Here is a 19,463-nt window from a genome sequence, read left to right on the forward strand (position 1 = left end):
GGTCCTTGCAGTTCATCAGTTTTTGTTTTGTATAGTTTGGTATCTGGCATATATGTTAATAATCGTTAGGTCTTTTGAAAAATTGACCCCTTTATCATTATGTAATGCCCTTCTTTATCCCTGATAATTTTCCCTTCCTTGACATCTGACCTGTCTGAAATTAATATAGCTACTCCTGCTTTCTTTTGATTAGTGTTAGCATGGCATATATTTCTCTATCCATTTACTCTTAATCTATATGTATCTTTATATTTAAAATGGATTACCTATAAACAACATATAGTTGAGTCAAATTTTTTGATCCACTATGACAATCTCTGTCCTTTAATTTGTGCATTTAGACCATTGACATTCAAGGTGATATTGATATAGTTGGATTAAGAGCTATCGTATTTGTTACTCTTTTCTATTTCTTGCCCTTGTTCTTTGTTCCCATTTTTGTCTTCCACTTTTTTTTTTGCCTTTTAATTGAGCGTTTTATATGAATCCATTTTCTCTCCTTCCTTAGCATATTGGTTATACTTTTTTTTTTTTGACTGTTTTTAGTGGTTGGCCTAAAGTATGCAATATAGACTTACACAGCTAATCCAAGTCCACTTTCAAGTAACACTATACCACTTCATGGATAGTGTGAGTATCTTATAATAATAAAAGAATCCTCACTCCTTCCTTTTCTTTGTGTCATTGCTGATATTCATTTAATTTTTATATGAGCATATATACATGAGCATTTATATATATATCTATATCTGTATCTATCTATATATATTTACTACTATTATTTTGATCAAACTATCTAACTGACCTATCTAACATAGATCAATTAAGAATAAGAAATATGAAGGTTTTTATTTTATTTTCACATTTTCCTTCTTCAGCACTCTTCCTTTTTTAATGTAAATCTGGGTTTCTGACCGATATTATTTTCCCTTTCTTCAAAGAACCTCTTTTAACATTGTTTGTAAAGCAGGTCTACTGGCAACAAATTCTCTCAAATTTTGTTTGTCTGAGAAAGTCTTCATCCCTCATTTTTAAAGGATAATTTCACAGGGTACAGAATTCTAGTTTGCTGGTTTTTCCTCTCAATATTTTAAATATTTCACTCCACTCTCTTCTTGCTTATTTGGTTTCAGAGGAGAACTTGATGTAATTCTTATTTTTGTTCCTCTATAGGTAAGAGAATTTTCCCCCCTCTGACTTCTTTCAGAATTTTTTTCTTTATCTTTGATTTTCTGTAATTTGAAAATGATAAGTCTAGGTGTAGTTTTTTTTTGACATTTATTCTACTTGGTGTTCTCTGAGCTTCCTAGGTCTGTGGTTTGGAATTGGACATTAATTTGGAGAAATTATCAGTAAATATTCTTTCAAATATTTTTCTCTCTCTCTTCCTCCCTTTCTCCCTTCCTTCCTTCCTTTCTCCTTTTCTTTCTTTCTTTCTTTCTTTCTTTCTTTCTTTCTTTCTTTCTTTCTTTCTTTCCTTCCTCCCTCCCTCCCTTTCTTTCTTTCCTTCCTTTCTCTCCTTCCTTCCTTCCTCCCTCCTTCCTCCCTTCCTCCTTCCCTCCTTCTTTCCCTTTCTCCCTTCCTTCCTTCCTTTCCTCCCCGCTTCCTCTGTCTGTCTTCCTCCTTTCTTTCTTTCTTTCTTTCTTTCTTTCTTTCTTTCTTTCTTTCTTTTCTTTTCTTTTCTTTTTTTTTTCTCCTGGTAATCCCATTATGTATATGCTAGGTATACCTTTTGTACTTGTCCTGCTGTCTTTGGATATTCTGTTCTGGCTATTTATTTATTTATTTATTTACTTGAGAGAGTGCATTCGAGTGGGAGGGGCAGAGGGAGAGAGAATCTCAAGCCGACTCCACACTGTGCATGGAACTTGATGCAGGGCTCCATCCCATAACCCTGGGATCATGACCTGAGCTGAAACCAGAAGTTGGAGGCTCAACTGACTGCACCACACAGGTGCCCCTCTGCTCTAGTAGTCTTTGTACTCTTTTTGGTTCTTGAGGATTCTGTTGATATATCCTTTACTTCAGAGATTCTTTCCTCCATTCTGTCCAATTTAATAAAAAGTCCATCAAAGGCATTCTTCATTTCTGTTATGGTATTTTTTACCCCTAGCATTTCTTTTTAGTATTTTTTCTTTGGATTTCCTTCTATACTTACAATACACATCTGTTTTTGTATGCTGGCTGTCTCCTTTATCTAAAGATTTTAGCATGTTAATCATAGCTTTTACATTCCCAGCCTGATAATTTCAACATCCCTAACATGTCTGGTTCTCATGCTTGTTCTGTCTCATCAAGCTGTGCTTTTTGCCTTTTGACATGCCTTATAGTTTTTCTTGATTGCTGGGCATGATGTGCTGGATAAAAGGAATTGCTGAAAGTAGGCCTTTAGTAATGTGGTGCTAAGGTGCAGGGGAGAGGAAGCATTCTCTACTCCCATGTTTAGATCTCCATCTTTTAGTGAGTCTATATCTCTGGACTGTGAACTTCACAAATGTTTCTTGGGGTTGCTGTTGCTTGTTGTTGTTATTTCTCTTCCCTTTGGTAGAACAGTATGGCTAGAGTTGGTTGAATTTGAGTATTACCTTTCTCCTAAATGGAAGGCTAGAACAAGCTAGTATTGGTTATTTCCCTTTCCCAAATCAGTTAGGCTCTAAGAACAGAGTTAGTTTAGCTCTGGTCACTTGTTTCCCTGAGGTTAGACCTTGTTAAGAAGAACAGAATGCTCTGGCATATTTCAAAATGATTTCTCTCCCCCTTCCCCATGTAGAAAGCCTGAAGGGATTTTTCTCTGATATCTGCTGTAGGAATCTGGTTGAGCTCTTGGAAATAAATCTTACAATATTGTGACTGGATCCTTTGGAGTTTTTAACTCTCAGGGTTATTCACCATGAGCTTCCAGCAATTTCTTAATTACAGGTCAGGTTTTTCCTACCCTGGCACTGGTTCCCACGGTCATTCCACTGACGAATCTTTGCTCCAGGAAGCCATGATTCCCTGTATTCACCTGTCTGTCTCTTCAATCTTGGGGTCGCTAGTTTGCTCTGTGTTCTCCCTTTTCTTAATGATCAAGAGGAGTTGTTGGTTTTTTGGTCTATTCAGCTCCTTATTTGTTAGCATAGAGGGGTGATTTCCAAGCTCCTTACATTTGGAACCAAAAACCCAAAGTCCTTTTATTCCTCCTCAAAGCATTATTTTCTTATTAATGTTAAGAAACTTTTTTTTTCAACGTGAGTTGAACTTCTCTACTCTGCTCTATGTGGTGTGTGTAACCACTCAGCAGGGAGACATAGGTGTCAGAAGCTTAGAACAATGAGGTCAGTACAGTTCACTTGCTCCAAGACTGAGATTCTATGCTGCTGTGACCCCCTGAAGGCTCGGGAGACTTTCGTCTTAACAGTACTGCTCAGATGTTCAGCATGAGTTAATGAGAAGAAAGGCACTGAGAACAAGAAGGCGGTTTTGATTTCTTCCATCTATACAGGGATTTGCCAACTTGGATCTTTCTCCAAGGTTATAAAATAAATTCTAGGTGATCATTTTCCATGTTAAAGGTTCAATTCTATTTGTTCTGGGAATCTACCTCATTCATGGCGTCTCTCTCTTATTTTGCCTGAATATTTGTAGAGGAGTTACAGCATCGGGAAGTCCTGAGCGCTTGGCTGTCAGAGTCACAAGAAGCTCTAGAAAGCTTATCTGGAGTCACTTGATGAAGGTAGTGTTGAGAGAATTACAAGAGGGTAGTTGGACCGGGAAATTGCTTAACCCTCTGACATTATCTTTACGCCTTTCAAAAGAGCTAGCGAACTCACCTAGCATTTGTTCAGCTGATCTGTCCTGTCCAAAAATCACCATCTTCTCCACTTAGAGACAAAAGGCATCTCCCTTTATAGCTTTTTCTGACAATTTCCTGTCAGACATTTGCAAAGTTACTCAGACACGCAGACAGGAGCCTTTGACAGAACAAGGGTGACATTTCAAAGAAAGAACGATGATAGGTTGCCTAACAGCACACTCCAGAAATAAGCGCCTTAGAAAGGTACGGTGGAAATTTCCGAGCATCAGCCTGGTATTTCACCGTGTAGCGCTATCCATTGAGTCCTTTCATGTAGCTCAACATGAGTTAAATTATGTAGAGGTTGCAAATGCCAAATCACAGAAAGGTGAATTTAAAATTCCTATTTTATAGCTCCGATTTAGTATGGACACTTCCCATCAAGAAGGACATTTGTTTCACTTGAGTCCTTGGCACAAATATTGCTCTTTTATGAACAAATTGCAGCTGGAAAAATGATATTCCCCACAGGTAGAAGGAAGGTATTGCTTTTACATTCTCAATAACTAAATGAATATGTATTTTTGATAGCTGCTTTAGAAATGCCTTCCTTGCAGAGTGTTAGAAACTATAGTTACCACTATTTGGAAGTAGGCCTTAAGTACTGAGAAATAGCTTGCCCTTTCCATAATACAGAATTGAGCAGGAAAGTAAGATGCTGTTAGTGGCTAGATTGCCAGTTTCAGAGGTATGCAATAGCATGATCGAATTCAATGGGGGCAGAGACAACTCTTTGGGCTGTTTTCTTCACACTGGAATAGAGTATAATTCTCATAGATGGGCTCCCATATGATGTTGGCATATCCGTTCTGAAGGGTCTCAGTCGCAGGAGCATTGTAATACCTACTTCCTGCCTGACTTGAGTGCACACACACAGAGGACAGATCTTACCTTGTTCATTTCCTCTCAATAAAGGGTTGGAAGTTTTGGGCTTAATCCCGGGTTGAATCAAATACATAATCTTTAGAACCTTTTCAACTTCCCTGGGACTCAATTCTTTAACCAACAAAATGGAAAAAAGTGAATTAATCCGCATGTGCCATCATGTAACTCTTTTACTACGGTACCTGCCCTTCCCAGAGATAAGGCTAAAGGTCTGGTAATTGCCCATAAGCCGTACAAGGTCAGGCCCCATGTTGTTCTTACTACACGTATCTCCACCTACACTCCCCCTTACTTCTTCTGTTCCAAACACATATGCCTTCGTGCTGTTTCAAATATGCCTCACACATTCTCCCTACCAAGATTTTGTTCTCACTATTCTTTGCAGGCTCACGTCCCAACCATTCATTCTCCAAGGGCCCCTGCCCTTCACCCTCCTTAAATTCACAGCTCTCTCTTTCCCTAGCGCTGTCCCTTTGCATTCCTTGCTTACACATCTGACATACTATATACTGTACATTTTGCTTATTTACCTATACAACGCACACAAATATGAAAAAAAACCCAAATATTTTTGTTTCATTATTCACTATTTGTATCTTAGGGCTAAGAATACTGCTTGACACAGAGCAGATGTTCCATTAATATTTTTAATGAATATATGGTAAACATTTTTATGGGTTTTAGAGATTTCATACTTAATTCTTACTCTACCAAGAAAAGATCATTTTAATCTCCATTTTATGGATGATGAAAATGAGGTTTAAAAGCATTCAGACATCTAGGGCCTAAGGCCCCACAGTTGGCATGTGATCAGCTAGGACCTACCCTTGAGCCCCTTTTGATTTCAGATCCATTTTCTTTTTGTTACACTATCCTGCCTCTTTCTACCTCAAGAGGCTGCTGTGAGAATTTAATTTAAAATTATTCAAAGTCTTTAGAAACTGCAATGTCCCATTTTCAAGAAAAGCATACTAAACATTATATTTGTGTCTATTTTATGATGAGAACACAGCCAGTGCTCTTTTTTAGAATCCAGTTTTTCCTCCGCATTGGTTTTTGACAAGCATAAGCGCAAATGTATCCCCCATGTCCACTGACTGATTTGGAGGAGCGAGCCCAAAGTGCTATGAATGAGAGAAAGGAGAAGACTATGGTGGATGGGAAGAGAAGATGAGGAGCCATATGATAATAAAAGTGCCGTCTTCCTTTTTTTCCTTCAAAAAGTATCAGTTACCATCCTCAGTAGCTGCCATCATCTTAGTTCATCAGCCTCTGGGTTTGTTGCTCATCTCTGCCTGAGTCTCAGTGAGGGTAAGCATACATCATGGTCCCCAACATTGCCTGTGGGAGGAGCCAAGTACCCCCCACCCCCAACCCCTTAGCCTCGCTAATTGAATTAGCTGCTTATGTCAGCTTGTGCCCTCTTCACAATTCCATTTCATGTCAGCACCAGCTGTAACTCTGGGGAAATGCCTGCTACTTCTTGGGTGGAAAATACAGCCAATCATTCTGTCTGTGGAATATTCACTATCTCTGGGATAAGAGTAATGGCCAGACACCATGCCAGTCACCTGGAGCTGCAAGGAAAGTAGCACACTTTACCTTCAGGAGCAGAATATATTTGGACAATGATTTACCTTCTCACGTGAGAAGTGTTGATTAATGGAGGACAACTAAGGTGGACAACACTCTTCCAGGTTCTTTCTGTGTATGTGCATTCTGCCTCTGTTTCAAGCCCATGCCAACCTTGGACAAAGAACTTGTCACCTCTTCTTTGAAACATCTGAGTAAGAAATGTTGACTTTATCAGGAATTTCACAAAGGAAGCAGATGAAGGATCTATATTAGATAGCATTCAGCAGACCATGTGAAGACCCACCATAGACAATACCGGTTTCCAGAGTCTCTTTGGCCCTACCATTCCTGGTGGGGTGGGAGTGGTGGTTCTCTCTCCTATAGACCCAAGTCCCAAGCCTGGCTGACTCAAGTCTAGATGCTCAGTAATGCTTACGGAAATTATTATTTTTTATTGTGGTAAATTAATGGGCAAATTATTATTTTCTATTGTGGTAGATACACATAACATATAACTTACTATCATAACCACTTTGAGTGTACCGTTCAGTGGTACTAAGCACATTCATACTGTTGTGCAGCCATCACCACCATCCATCTCCACAACTCTTTTCATTTTGCAAAACTGAACTCTGCACATACTAAGCAATAACTCCCAATAATGCCTCATACCCCCAACCCCTAGCAACCACTACTCTAATTTCTTTGTTCTTTTTTAATCTTCCGTTTTTCTCCACACCTCAGTCACGGCTAACCACTACTCTACTTTGTGTTGCTATGAATTCAGCTTTGCTTAATTCCACATATATAAGTGAGTTGCAATATTTGTCTTTCTGTGTCTGGTTTATTTCACTTTGCATAATGTCCTCCAGGTTCACCTATGTTGTCACAAATGTCAGGATTTTATTCATCTATCAGTGGATACTTAAGTTGTTTACATATATTGGCTATTGTGAATAATGTTACAATAAACATGGGAGTGAAGATATCTCTTCGAGGTAGTGATTTCCTTTCCTCAGGGTGTTTATCCAGAAGCAGGATTGTTGATCATATGGTAGTTCTATTTTTAATTTTTTGAGAACCTAAATACTGTTTTCTATAATGGTTGATACAGTTTACAGATTGAGTAAGTAAATGAATGATTGAAAACGTGATTAAAATATGAAAGTAATGGTTTAAGCAAATCAATTTTTCTAGATTTCTTTAACTATGACTCATCAAAAAGACATCAAAAAGCTACAAGTAAAGCATTTTTAAATGATTGAAGGAATCCTATACTGAATCATTGAATATTGAAAAACTAAGAATACTTTTGTAAAAAATCAATAAATAATTAACAGAGTTGGGGCACCTTAATCAGCTTTTGTAAATGTGGATTTTCTTGTATTGGGGTTTATTCAAAGTTAAATTAATATGCATATGATTCATGGTCTCACATTTCTCTCTTTTTATATTTTTTATTTTTTTATTTTGGAAGTTCAGATTTATAAAGCAAGACCATATTTCCCTGCGAACATCCAGGAAGTGAAAGCTGCCAATATCTAACTGAAATATTCAGGGGGAAAAGAGCCAAAATGTCACATGGATGAGAAATAACTTTCAATGTCCTATCAAAGGAACTCTCCAAGTTATGTATTGATCCCAACACAAGGAAAATATGCCTAGAAATTTAATTTGATATTTACAATCAATAGTCCTCAGATGTCACTGGAGAAGAGGGTAGAAAAAAGATGACTTTAAAATTATAGTCATGGATTTATAATTACAATAATGAATAGAAGTAAATTTATTGAATTAGCATTTCCAGAGTCTAGAGAAAAATCTGGAGAGGCAGGATCTTGGTTTTTCACTTCAGTAGCTCATCTATGCCTTCCTTCCATCCCATCATTTGGGTCTTCATGCTTCACTTTTTGAGGGGTGCCTACAAACTGCTGCACACTAAGCTAGTGCAAAGATTGGACCATTAAAGAACTTTCTGTAAGCATGAAACTTTGCCTCTATTCACTATCTTATCATTGTCCAAAAGGTCTAGAGAAAATGCACTTTGTGTTTTGGTGAAGGAATGCTTTGGTGGAAAAATAAAAAGGCATTGCATGCGGTAGGTGCTTAAGGACCTATATTGAATCAGCCAGGAGTCATTGGCATTACTAGTGTCTACGTAAAAAAGCAACCCACATAGTCACAGGATACACAAACTGGAAATAACAAATAGAATTATGTTCTTAAAATAGAAAGACTATGATTACAGAGTTAATATTGGAATCATAAATACTTTGGGGCTTCTTCCTCAACTTGGTGAGCTCTTCCTTTTCTCCCTGGCACATTTCTCTTCTATTTCTACCCCATTCTCTTGATGACTTATCTGGTCGCAGAGCGCTATGTGCCATCCCTTTGCTATGTGCAAAGTTAATCTGTGGCCATGAACTCTGTCTTTAACTGTAACTATTTCTTTCCTTCTGGCTAGCCAGTGCACGTATTTCGATGTTTAATAAGCACCTCAAACTTGACGTGCCTCAAATCAAAGTTTGTGATTTCCCCTTCTCCAAAGATGCTCCTTTCTCCGTCTTTATCTCCACGAATGGGAACTTCATCCTTACAACAGAACCATCTTTTGACTTCTCTATTTTATCACAACTCATATGCAATCTATAGTGAATCTTTGTCATCAAAATATGTACATTCAAATCTAGCCAATTCTTACCATTTCTTCCATAGTCGCCTGCCTCAAACCATCATCTTTCACTTGGATTATTGCAATGGCTATCTGACTGGTCTCCCTGCTTCTGCCCTTCTTATGAGCTGACCCTCAGCTGTAGTCTGTTCTTAACACAGTTAAGCGGTGTACCCCATCTCACTCAGAATAAAAATCAGCTTTGTACAGTGGCTCCCCTGTGACTTCACTCATCTCACCTGCTTCAACTCTCCTCCCTTTCATTCCATTTCGGCCACCCTTATCTTCTCAATGTTTCTTGAACATGCCAAGCATAGTCTCATCTTGAGACGTTTGATTGTGCTGTTTCCTCTGCCAGGGATGCTCTCCCTATAGATAATCATTTGGCTTAGTTGTTCAGTTCCTTCAGCTTTTGCTCACATGTCACTTAATCACTATTGCCTAGCCTGACAGCCCTACATGAAATGGCAGTTGCCCTCTCCCCACCCAGCCCTGCTGCCTCTGCATTCCCATCCTCATTCTTCGCTGTTTCTCTGTAGTTTGATTACCATCTGGTCTATTCCTCTTTGGCCTATTTACTACTAATATCTTCCCACTGGAAATAAGTCCCACGAGGAAGGAAACATTTTTGCTGTCTGTTTTTGTAGCTGTGTTCTCAGTGTGTCAGACAATGCTTCAACAAACATTTGGGTGAGTTAAATGGATTATAGTTATCATTCATTCCAAAGCAAAGCTGTATTTGGCATTTGGAGGAGTCCGGATCTCTGGATGACTCAGCAATGTCTTACACATGATTTTGATACTACAGGACAGTAATGCTGGGGGTTCCACCTTTGGGTTTGCATTCACCAATATGGTATGAAAGAATTAAACATTTTTTGTAGTTGTTCTAGGATATGCTATTAAAGAATTATTGAGTGAGATAACATGTGTTTGTATTGGATATTTGGCTCCTTAAATTCTCAGAGGTCTCTTTTAGCCAAAGTGGTTCAAGTTTGGTAAAACAACACTAGATCGTAGATATTCTAGGAAGTATATCCTCATCTAAAAAATGTTTTTCAGGTTTCAACAGCTGCACCTCTCTTGCTCGGCCCCACCCTGAACCCAGCTCTCGACTCGAACACGGCTCCAGCATGGAGGAGGTGGACCGAATCCTCATCCATTCCCTGCGCCACGTCGGCACAGCAGTTCCTCCAGGTGTACAGACCCTGCAAGCCTTCACCCCTGAGTTGGTTGTAAAAGCTGTGGTCTGCTGTCTGCGTGTGATCAACCCTGCCGTGGGCTCTGGCCTCAGCCCCCTGCTGCCTCTGGCCATGTCTGAGCGCCTCCACCTGGCCGTGAGCCTGGCTCAGGCCTGCACGGACCTGGGCTATCCCTTGGAGCTTGGCTATCAGAGCTTCCTCTACCCCGGTGAGCCTGATCTCCGGGACCTGCTTCTCTTCTTGGCTGAGCATCTGCCCTCTGATACCTCTGACGATGCAGATCGGCCTGCGGGTGACTCATCTCTCCTTCTCCGGGCCATCGGGGGCCAAATGCGGGACCAGTTGGCCCTTCCCTGGGTCCCACCCCTCCTTCGTACTCCTCAGCTACAGCACCTCCAGGGCTCAGTCTCCCAGAAGCCTTTCCACACCATCAGGCTGGTCATGCCTGAGTTGAGTTCCAGAGGGGAGCCCCGGGAGTTCCAGGCAAGTCCTCTGCTGCTACCAGCCCCCACCCAGGTGCCCCAACCTGCTGGGAGGGTGGCCTCACTCCTCGAATGCCATGCCATCCAGCTCTGCCAGCACACAGGCCGGGACCGCCCTGGGGATGAGGACTGTGTCCAGCAGGCACCCCGCCATCCCACCCAGGAGGATACACGGGCTCGGTGGCAGTGGCTGCAGAGGCACCTGGCCGAGCATCTACGCCAGACCTGGGGCCGACCAGCGGCTCCCTCACAAGCCGGAGACCTGAGAGAGCTGCTGCAGGCCTGGGGTGCTGGGACCAGGACTGGTGCTTCTAAGGGCTCCCGCTTCACACACTCAGAGAAGTTCACCTTCCATCTGGAGCCTGAGGTCCAGGCAGCCCAGGGGTCTGATGTGCCGGTCACCTCCCAGCGGCCTGAACAGGACACGAAGGCAGCTCAAGAACAGGAGCTGGAGTCTCTTTGGGAGCAGCTGGAGGGAGTGAACCGCAACATTGAAGAGGTTGAAGCCAACATGAAGACCCTGGAAATCAGCCTCATCCAGGTGGAGGCCGAGCGTGGGCAGACCGAGCTCAGCACAGCAGAGAATAAGCAGGCCCTGCGCTTGAAGAGCTGGGCAGTGGAGCTGCTGCCTGGCGGGGCTGCCAACCTCTCCAAACTGCAGCTCATGGTAGAGAGTAGTGCCCAGCGGGTCTTCCACTTGGCGGGTCAGTGGGAAAAACACCGGGTCCCTCTCCTGGCTGAGTACCGCCTCCTCCGAAAGCTCCGGGATTGCAGAGAGCTGGAATCTTCTCGACGGCTGGCAGAGATCCAGGAGCTGCACCAGAGTGTTCGAGCAGCTGCCGAAGAGGCCCGAAGGAAGGAGGAGGTCTATAAGCAGCTGGGGTCAGAGCTGGAAACCCTGCCTACAGGTGTGTCCTGGCAGGGCTATACCCATCGCATCCTGGAGGTTGTGGACAACATCCGGAAGCAGAAGGAAGGGATCACTAAGATCTTGTCAGACACAAAGGAGCTTCAGAAGGAAATCAGCTGTCTGTCTTCGAAGCTGGACCGGACCTTTGCAGTGACCGATGAGCTCATTTTCAAGGATGCCAAGAAGGATGATGCCGTTCGGAAGGCATACAAGTATCTAGCTGCCTTTCATGAGAACTGCAGCCAGCTCCTCCAGACCATCGAGGACACAGGCACAATCATGTGGGAAGTTGGAGACCTTGAGCAGCAGATCGAGACAGAGATGGGGAAGAAGACCCTCAGCAACCTGGAGAAGATCCGCGAGGACTACCGAGCCCTTTGCCAGGAGAATGCTGACCTCCTGGAGCAGGTCCTGGAGGCCTGAGGAGCCCCCAGTACTGCTCTGCTCCTGGCCTTGGGCAGGGAGTTGGGATGTTGGGGTTGGTGGCCAAGTGCTTGCCCTAGCCATTCCCTCTGTTAGCTGTGCCGCTCCTCCTACAGCCTTGGCCCCAGACCCCTGCCCACCTGACCCAAACCCTTATCTGGGCTGATCATTCAAAACGTTGGAATTTGGCTGCAATTTATTGGAGAGGGCACTGGGGTTAGGACCTTGGATCCCAAATAAAAGAAGGGCTCAGTCTGTAGTCAAAAAAGTGTTTTTCAGGGGCACCTGGGTGGCTCAGTCTGTTAAGCATCCAACTCTTGATCTCAGCTCAGGTCTTGATCTCAGGGTTGTGAGTTCAAGCCCCAGGTTGTGCTCCACACTGGACATGGGGCCCACTTAAAAAAAAAAATTGTTTTTCAGGCAGGTCTGCTGACATTGTTGGGAAAATACCAGTAATAACTAGTAGCTATGGTTGGTATCTGCTTCCAGGAAAGCAGTAAGAGTAACAATCTGTGATGTCCTCTTGAGCTCAGCACTATCCCCAGCACCATGCCAACACTGTTACTGACAGGTAGGTTTAGATGAGGCGACATCTGTCCCTTCTGGTCATGTGCCACTTTGGTTCTGCTCCATCCAAGCTGCTAAAGGGATCGTGGACAATATTGCATCAGGTCTTCTCCAATGATGAATGAAAACACATAGAGACACATATATGAGGGACACACCTGTCCACACGTATGGAATGAATTTTGCGACAGATTTCAGCTCTTCAATCCTACTAAGAATAAGTCATTTCAACATAGAAATATATTTTAGTTCCAGACCAAAGGAGTATTTTTTGGCAAGGAAAGTATAGAATGGGAGTCAGATTATTTTGAAAGAACATTGCATTAGAATCATTGAATCTTGTCCCTTACTTGGATGGCTTTATAGTTGGATTTCTTTTCCTGTGTTTGTGTCAGTCAAAATCCCTCATTAGTTTCTGTTCCAGCTATAATGGACCGGGAAGAGCTAAACATGTTCTGAACCCTCCTTACTGACATCGCTGAAATTTTTTGCCTACTTCTAAATACAATTCAAATCCTGCCTTTTTCATAAAGCTTTCTCTATTACCCCTAAATTAACATTAATCTTTTGCTCCTTTGGACATACACACAGACATATACTTTCATATCTATAAACTCATATCTGAATTTGCAAGACCGTGGACATTAGGCGCTATGCATTCTTTCAACTTCCCACTCTAGGTAAGTCAATTCCCAAGTGGGGGGCTTTAAACAATGTCTATCAGTCTCTGCTTTAATCCCTTCTATCACAGTGGTGCTACCCTGCTCTTTTCATGTGGATTTGGCTCTCCACTGATAACAGCTTGGACCAGGCAAAATTTTCCTTCTCCAGTATTTGAGCTGCATGTAGCAGGGCTTTTGTTTGGGATGATTTGTTAAAAGAAAAAAAAAAAATCCTGGCCTAACAATTAGACAGTGATGGCCCACAAAAGGATTTTTTTCATTGAAAATTGAGGGAGAATATGTACTATAATTACCAGGATCTCCAGGGAAGAACTCGATGGTGGAGATGGTGTTTCAAGCGATTAAAGGATTTTTTTAAAAATCATCTTTTCTTTTTCAGGATTTGGAACAGCTTAACTGCCATAAACAGGTTTTCTGGAGACATTTCTTGAGAAATGGCTATTGGGGCTTAAATCCCAAATGCTATCTTTCTAGATGGATGCCCTTATTCTGTGTTACCATTGACCTAGGACACATGTTCTTCTAACATACACTGTACTTTGTTGTAATTATTGTTCAATGTGTATCTTCAGTGCCTGGAAATTAGGCCTCTGGAGAGGCCTAGTAATCAAGCTTATCTTGTCAATCACTCAATTCCCAGGGCCAGCAATTACTTGCAGAATGGATAAATGGCTGTGTGTGGTAACAGTGTGAAGTGGGTTGGCCAGTACTTTGGGAATTGGTGTGGGGTTTTTTGTTTTTGTTTTTGTTTTTTTAATGGCTGCTCACCAAGATACATGCCCCAGAGTAAAATTTTATCAGAATTAGTCTCCCATCTTCTCTACAAGGTGGACGTTTAGATTTAAAATAGTAAAATTTAAAAACTTGTTTTATGACATCCATGGAGGTATTACATTGGACAAAATAGTTTATCTGAAATGCTATCCAGAACTAAAATTATAGAGAATGGAGCCTTGGAAATAGGATGCAGTGAGCATTGTACAAGGGGGAAAGGACGTAAACGATTAGACGTTAATTACTTTCTTATTAACACGCTCCTAAAAACTAAATAGGGGATACAAAAAATATATGTATAATGCTGATGTAAGTCATGTGCTTGGAAAACTCAACAGTGCAACACAATAATGTAGTAAATTATTGATTCATAGATTGAATTGCTTGGAATAACAGCAAATAGGTAGATGCTGGTGAAGAAAACACATGGAATTATCGCTTGCTGTGGTGTGAATTGATTAAACAAATATTGATTGAATACTCATTAGGATAGCCATAGTAACAAATGACTTACATCCATTAATTGATTTGATCTTCTCAGACATCTGATTAAGTATTTTTCTTTTCCACTTCACAAATGAAGAAATTAAAGGTCAATTATTTGAGTACTTTTTGAGAGATTATATAGCCAATAATTGACATAGCTGGAGTTTCAATTCAGTTATAATTTTTCCAAAAATCCAAGTGGTTTTAATCATATCATGATGGAAATAGAAGAAAGAAGAGTGAAAACTTGTACAAAGACCAAGAGGAAGGGCATGTCTGAGGAATAGAAAGATAATTCAGTGTAGCAAATAATAATGGGAGAGGGTGGCAATGGTTATTGAGGGAGGCAAAGGAAGTTTGGAGATATATCTGAAAGTCTCTATGTGAGATGCATTGGTTTAAAGCAGGGAAGGGGTGCCCTTTGAATAGTTTTGTAGATAACTCTGGCTGCAATGTGGTTATCAGAAGACCAGTGAGGAAGTGAGAGATGCTGAAGGGATGGGCAGTGCTGGATAAGCCCATCAAAGTCACCTCATCCAGATGAACGCAGAGGGAATATACCAGTGACTTAATGGATTCCTCCAGAAAAATCATGGATCTTGATAAACTCTGTGTGATTTTAAGGTCTTTCTCAATTTAAAGATTATGACTTTGAGGAAGAGAGGATATTAAGGGGAATTGAATAACTTTGGATACAAATCAGTTTGAAAAGTAAGTGTTTTTCAAACCATAATTAATATACTAATGGACATGTTCTTAGGAAGGAAAAGAATGCCTTAAGAATCACCCGACTTGAGGGGTGCCTGGTGGCTTAGTCCATTAAGCGGCCGGCTCTTGGCTTTCAGCTCAGGTCATGATCTCAGGGTCCTGGATCCAGCCCCACAATGGGCTCCCTGCTCAGTGGGGAGCCTGCTTCTGGATTCTCTCTCCCTCTACCCCTCCCCCTGCTCATGTGCTCTCTCTCTCTCTCAAATAAATAATCTTTTAAAAAAGAGAAAGAAAGAATCGCTTGATCTGAGGTGTCTGGGTGGCTCAGTCAGTTACGCTCCAGCTCTTGGTTTCATGATTTCAGGGTCTTGAGATCAGGCCCTGCACTGGGCTCTGTGCTGAGCATGGAGCCTGCTTGAGATTCTCTCTCTCCCTCTACCACTCCCTTCTGCTCCCTTGTTATCATTCTCTCTCTCTAAAAAAAAAAAAAATCACTGATCAATATAAGAACAAAATTTTTTTGTTATACAGAGTATACACGACAGATTAAAATTTTCCTTCCTCCTTTCCTACTCCCATCACAGAGGTAAACAAGATTGATGACTTGTTTTTCATCTTCTAGTTCCTTTTCTATGCAATTCTATCCATATATATGTGTGTGTGTGTGTATGAAATATACTTTTAAAGATTGCAAAGCATCCCATAGGAAATATATATTAAAACTCAGTTAACCTTTTCTTTTTTTGATGGATAATTAGGTTATTTCCATTGTCTTGCTGTTACAAATAATGCTGCAATCAATATCATTGTGCCCTCATCTTTGTATTCATGTATTGATAAACGCATACACAGACATTTTCTAATGAATTCCCACATGTGTATTTCTTGGATAAAAAGGTATGTGTACTTTAAATTTTGACAGATATGGGCCAGTTACCTTCCAAATCGACTTCAACTATTCATGTACCTAGCCAATATATGAAAGTGCCTCTATCTTCCTTTTTTTCCAATTTACTTCTTTGTTGTCTTTTAAAATGTAAGCATGACAAAACACAGCAAATAAGTTAGGAATTAAAACATTGTGGATAGCAAACAGCACTGACTGTGTGCTGTATCCCTAGTCCAGCGTCCTGCCTTCTCTGGTAGAGGTGACCAAATTTAAATTTTGTGTTATTTCCTTGCCTTTCAATTTCCTGGCCCGTTTAACCTAATAGAGGGTGCTGCGTAATAGAGGATGCTGTCTACTTTTGAATATAAGAAAACAGTGTTATACTACCTAGCCTTCTAAAGAACTTTTTTTTAATTCAATTTTGTTTTTAAAGTTTATCCATGCAAATGGTTAAAGCATTTTCACTGCTGTGTAACATTCCATTGTCTGAGTATAGCAGAATTTATCTATCTTTTGTGGACTACTGAGTTGTTTCTGGTTTTCTGCTATTTGGATAGTATTTTTATTGGCATTCACAACATGTCTAATGGTCCATGACCTCTTGGTTGTAGATATCAGAAAGGAATTACTATATTCAGTGCATGCAAATGTGCATTGTTACAAGATAATGATGCTTTCCCTGAAAATTATTGGCTGATTTACCTTCCTGCCAGGCAAGATTTTAGGAGGGTTTTTGCCCCTTTTGTCCTCTCTTTAAGAAACATTGTTACCCCAGACGTGGTTCAGTCCTTCATCTCCATATATCTCTTGATTCAAACGTCTCCTTGCTAAGGCTTCTCTGACCGTCCACTCTTGCGCCTTGCACATAGAAGACAATAAATATTAGTTGAAAGAATGATTGAATAATTGAATAAAAACATTCAGACATAATCCAAGGAAAAATACCGTATATGGAAAAATACCATGTTTTTATATGAGTATATAATGTACTGGATTCAATGAACCTTGAGACAAAAAAATTAGGAAACATTGAGTGCATGAAAAAAATGTGTATATGTATATGTGCATGCATGTGTGTATATAATTGTATGAATATTTTTACATTCACATAAATTTATATAAATTAAAATTAAAAAATCAAGATAAAGGAACTACATAATTTAAAAATATATATCAGAAAACTATCAGGTTGTAGTTGTACTTGATGATTATAACTATCTGGACATACACTTGACATAATCTTTGTTTTTATTCATTAAACAAAGATTTACTGAACACTTGCTATGTGAAATACTTACACAGAGATATTGTCCTGAAGGAGAATTATGAAGCACATGGTTTATTTTTATTTCTATTTTTTTTTTGGCCAAAAATTACACCTTTTAAGATAGAAAAGATAGCCACAAGGATAAGTATGGAATACATTTTGATTTAGAACTGCATTTGATAAATGTTGAAGCTAAAAGAACATGGAAAAAATTAGTCATGTGATCTTAAATTCTATAGTACTGGGACATCTGGGTAGCTCAGTTGGTTAAGCACCTGTCTTTGGCTCAGGTCATGGTCCCGGGGTCCTGGGATGGAGTCCCATGTCAGACTCCTTGCTCAGTAGGGAGCCTTCTTCTCCCTCTGCCTGCCTCTCCCCCTGCTTGTGCTCTCTCTCTCGCTCTGACAAATAAATAAATCTTTAAAAACAGAAAAAGGTTCATCAAAAACTAATGATGTACTATATGTTAGCTAACTGGATGTAATAAAAAAATAATTTTAAAATTTTTTAAAAGATTCTATAATACTAATGATAGGGAAACACAAAATTATTAATGCTAGTGTTTATAAAGACACATTTTGAGAGCAAATATGGGAGTATGATAAAATACTTTGTAAGAGGCAAGATACAAATATTGACAAGTTTTGCTTAGGGTAAAATAACAAAAGAATATATTTTAAGGAAAAGTCTGACACCGTAAAATACAATCTCCAAAAGAAAATTATCTATTCAGTTGAAAGCAGGTAGCTATATTAAACTCGACCTGTGATGTGTGCCCCAGAAAGATAGGGATGTCTTAGAAAGCCTCCCACCGTTGTTGTGTTTCAGGGAAAGCTTATTGAAAAGAACTACCCTTTCCCCTATGACTTAGTAAGACTAACAGATTCTCCCCTTTTTTACCCATGCTAAAGCCGGAAAGACTCTCCAAATTCCTTTTTTTTTTTTTTTTTTGCCTCGGAGATGATTAGCTGAACTGTTTGTCACCAGTGATCGAAGTCAGTAAAATACCATAACTTGACCAAGTTTTAGCGCCCCCTCTTTCCCTCAGAGCCTGAACTTGGATTTACCCTCAGCCTAATCCAGCATCGCCCTGTGGCTCCTCCTTCCTGGCCCCTTCCAAATAGCTGCTGACCTGAAGACAAGGCATTTCCTGCTCAACTCTTCAGCCCACTCCCCCACACCTGATTCTTTGTGGCCTAGTTTACTAAAGAAATTCCTTTCTGCCCAACCCTTAAGATGCTTGTAGATCTTATGATCTGAGAGTTCTCTCCACTGCAGTTGTCCTCCCCTTATTGCAATGATCTTTTCAAATAAAGACTCTCCTTACTTAAGTTGGGACTTATTTTTTATTTGACCCAAGAAAAAAATAAATGATGAAAAAAGAGGAGGATGGAACAAATTTCTGATATAAAAATAGAGTAATTGTTGGGGTGCATGGGTGGCTCCATCAGTCAAGCAACCAACTTTTGATTTTTGGCTCAGGCCATGATCTCAGGGTTGTAGGATTGAGCCCTGAATCAGGCTCCAGCCCTGTGTCAGGCTCCATGCTCAGCATGGAGTCTGCTGGAGATTTTCTCTCTCTCTCCCTCCACCTCTCCCTCTGGCCCTCGCCTTGCTCATGCAGGTGTTCGCTCGCTCTCTTTAAAAAAAATGAAATAAATCTTTTAAAAAAATAGAGTAATTGTAAATGAATTAGATCAATTAAAAAACAAAGACTCTGGGGTTTAATTAAACATAAAGGAATACAAAATCTGTTGACAAGACGCATACCTGAGAATGGCTAAAAAATGAAAGAATATGAAATGATATCTCAAATAAAGTTGAATAGAATGCTGGACTTACAGTGACAGGATCTGATTAAACAGCATGTAAAGCAAAAACAGCATAATGTTCAAAAAACATTATGTACTTATACAAAATATAATAAAACATCTGTATATACATATATGCATCTAACAATATAATCTCTGAGTGTACCAAGCATCAACCAACAGGAATGATGAAAGGAAGACATAGCAGTTACTGGGAATTTTAACACCTCTTTTAGAAAATAAGAAAGAGGAAGAAAAGAGAGATTTTGAACACTAAAAAATATTAATGATAATC

The 19,463-nt window shown here is 40.3% G+C and overlaps 1 non-coding gene across 1 annotated transcript in view; it reads left to right on the forward strand.

Moving 5' to 3' along the window:
- The window catches only part of LOC100468236, a 46,667-nt gene extending 34,442 nt beyond the window's left edge, over positions 1-12,225 (forward strand). Inside the window, exon 2 of the transcript XR_002142260.2 lies at positions 10,029-12,225. This is a non-coding gene — a transcript (coiled-coil domain-containing protein 22). The remainder of the gene's footprint in view (positions 1-10,028) is intronic.
- The last annotated feature ends 7,238 nt before the right edge of the window (positions 12,226-19,463 follow it).

Source organism: Ailuropoda melanoleuca, chromosome 18 (genome assembly GCF_002007445.2).
Source record: "Ailuropoda melanoleuca isolate Jingjing chromosome 18, ASM200744v2, whole genome shotgun sequence".
NCBI classification, from domain to species: Eukaryota; Metazoa; Chordata; class Mammalia; order Carnivora; family Ursidae; genus Ailuropoda; species Ailuropoda melanoleuca.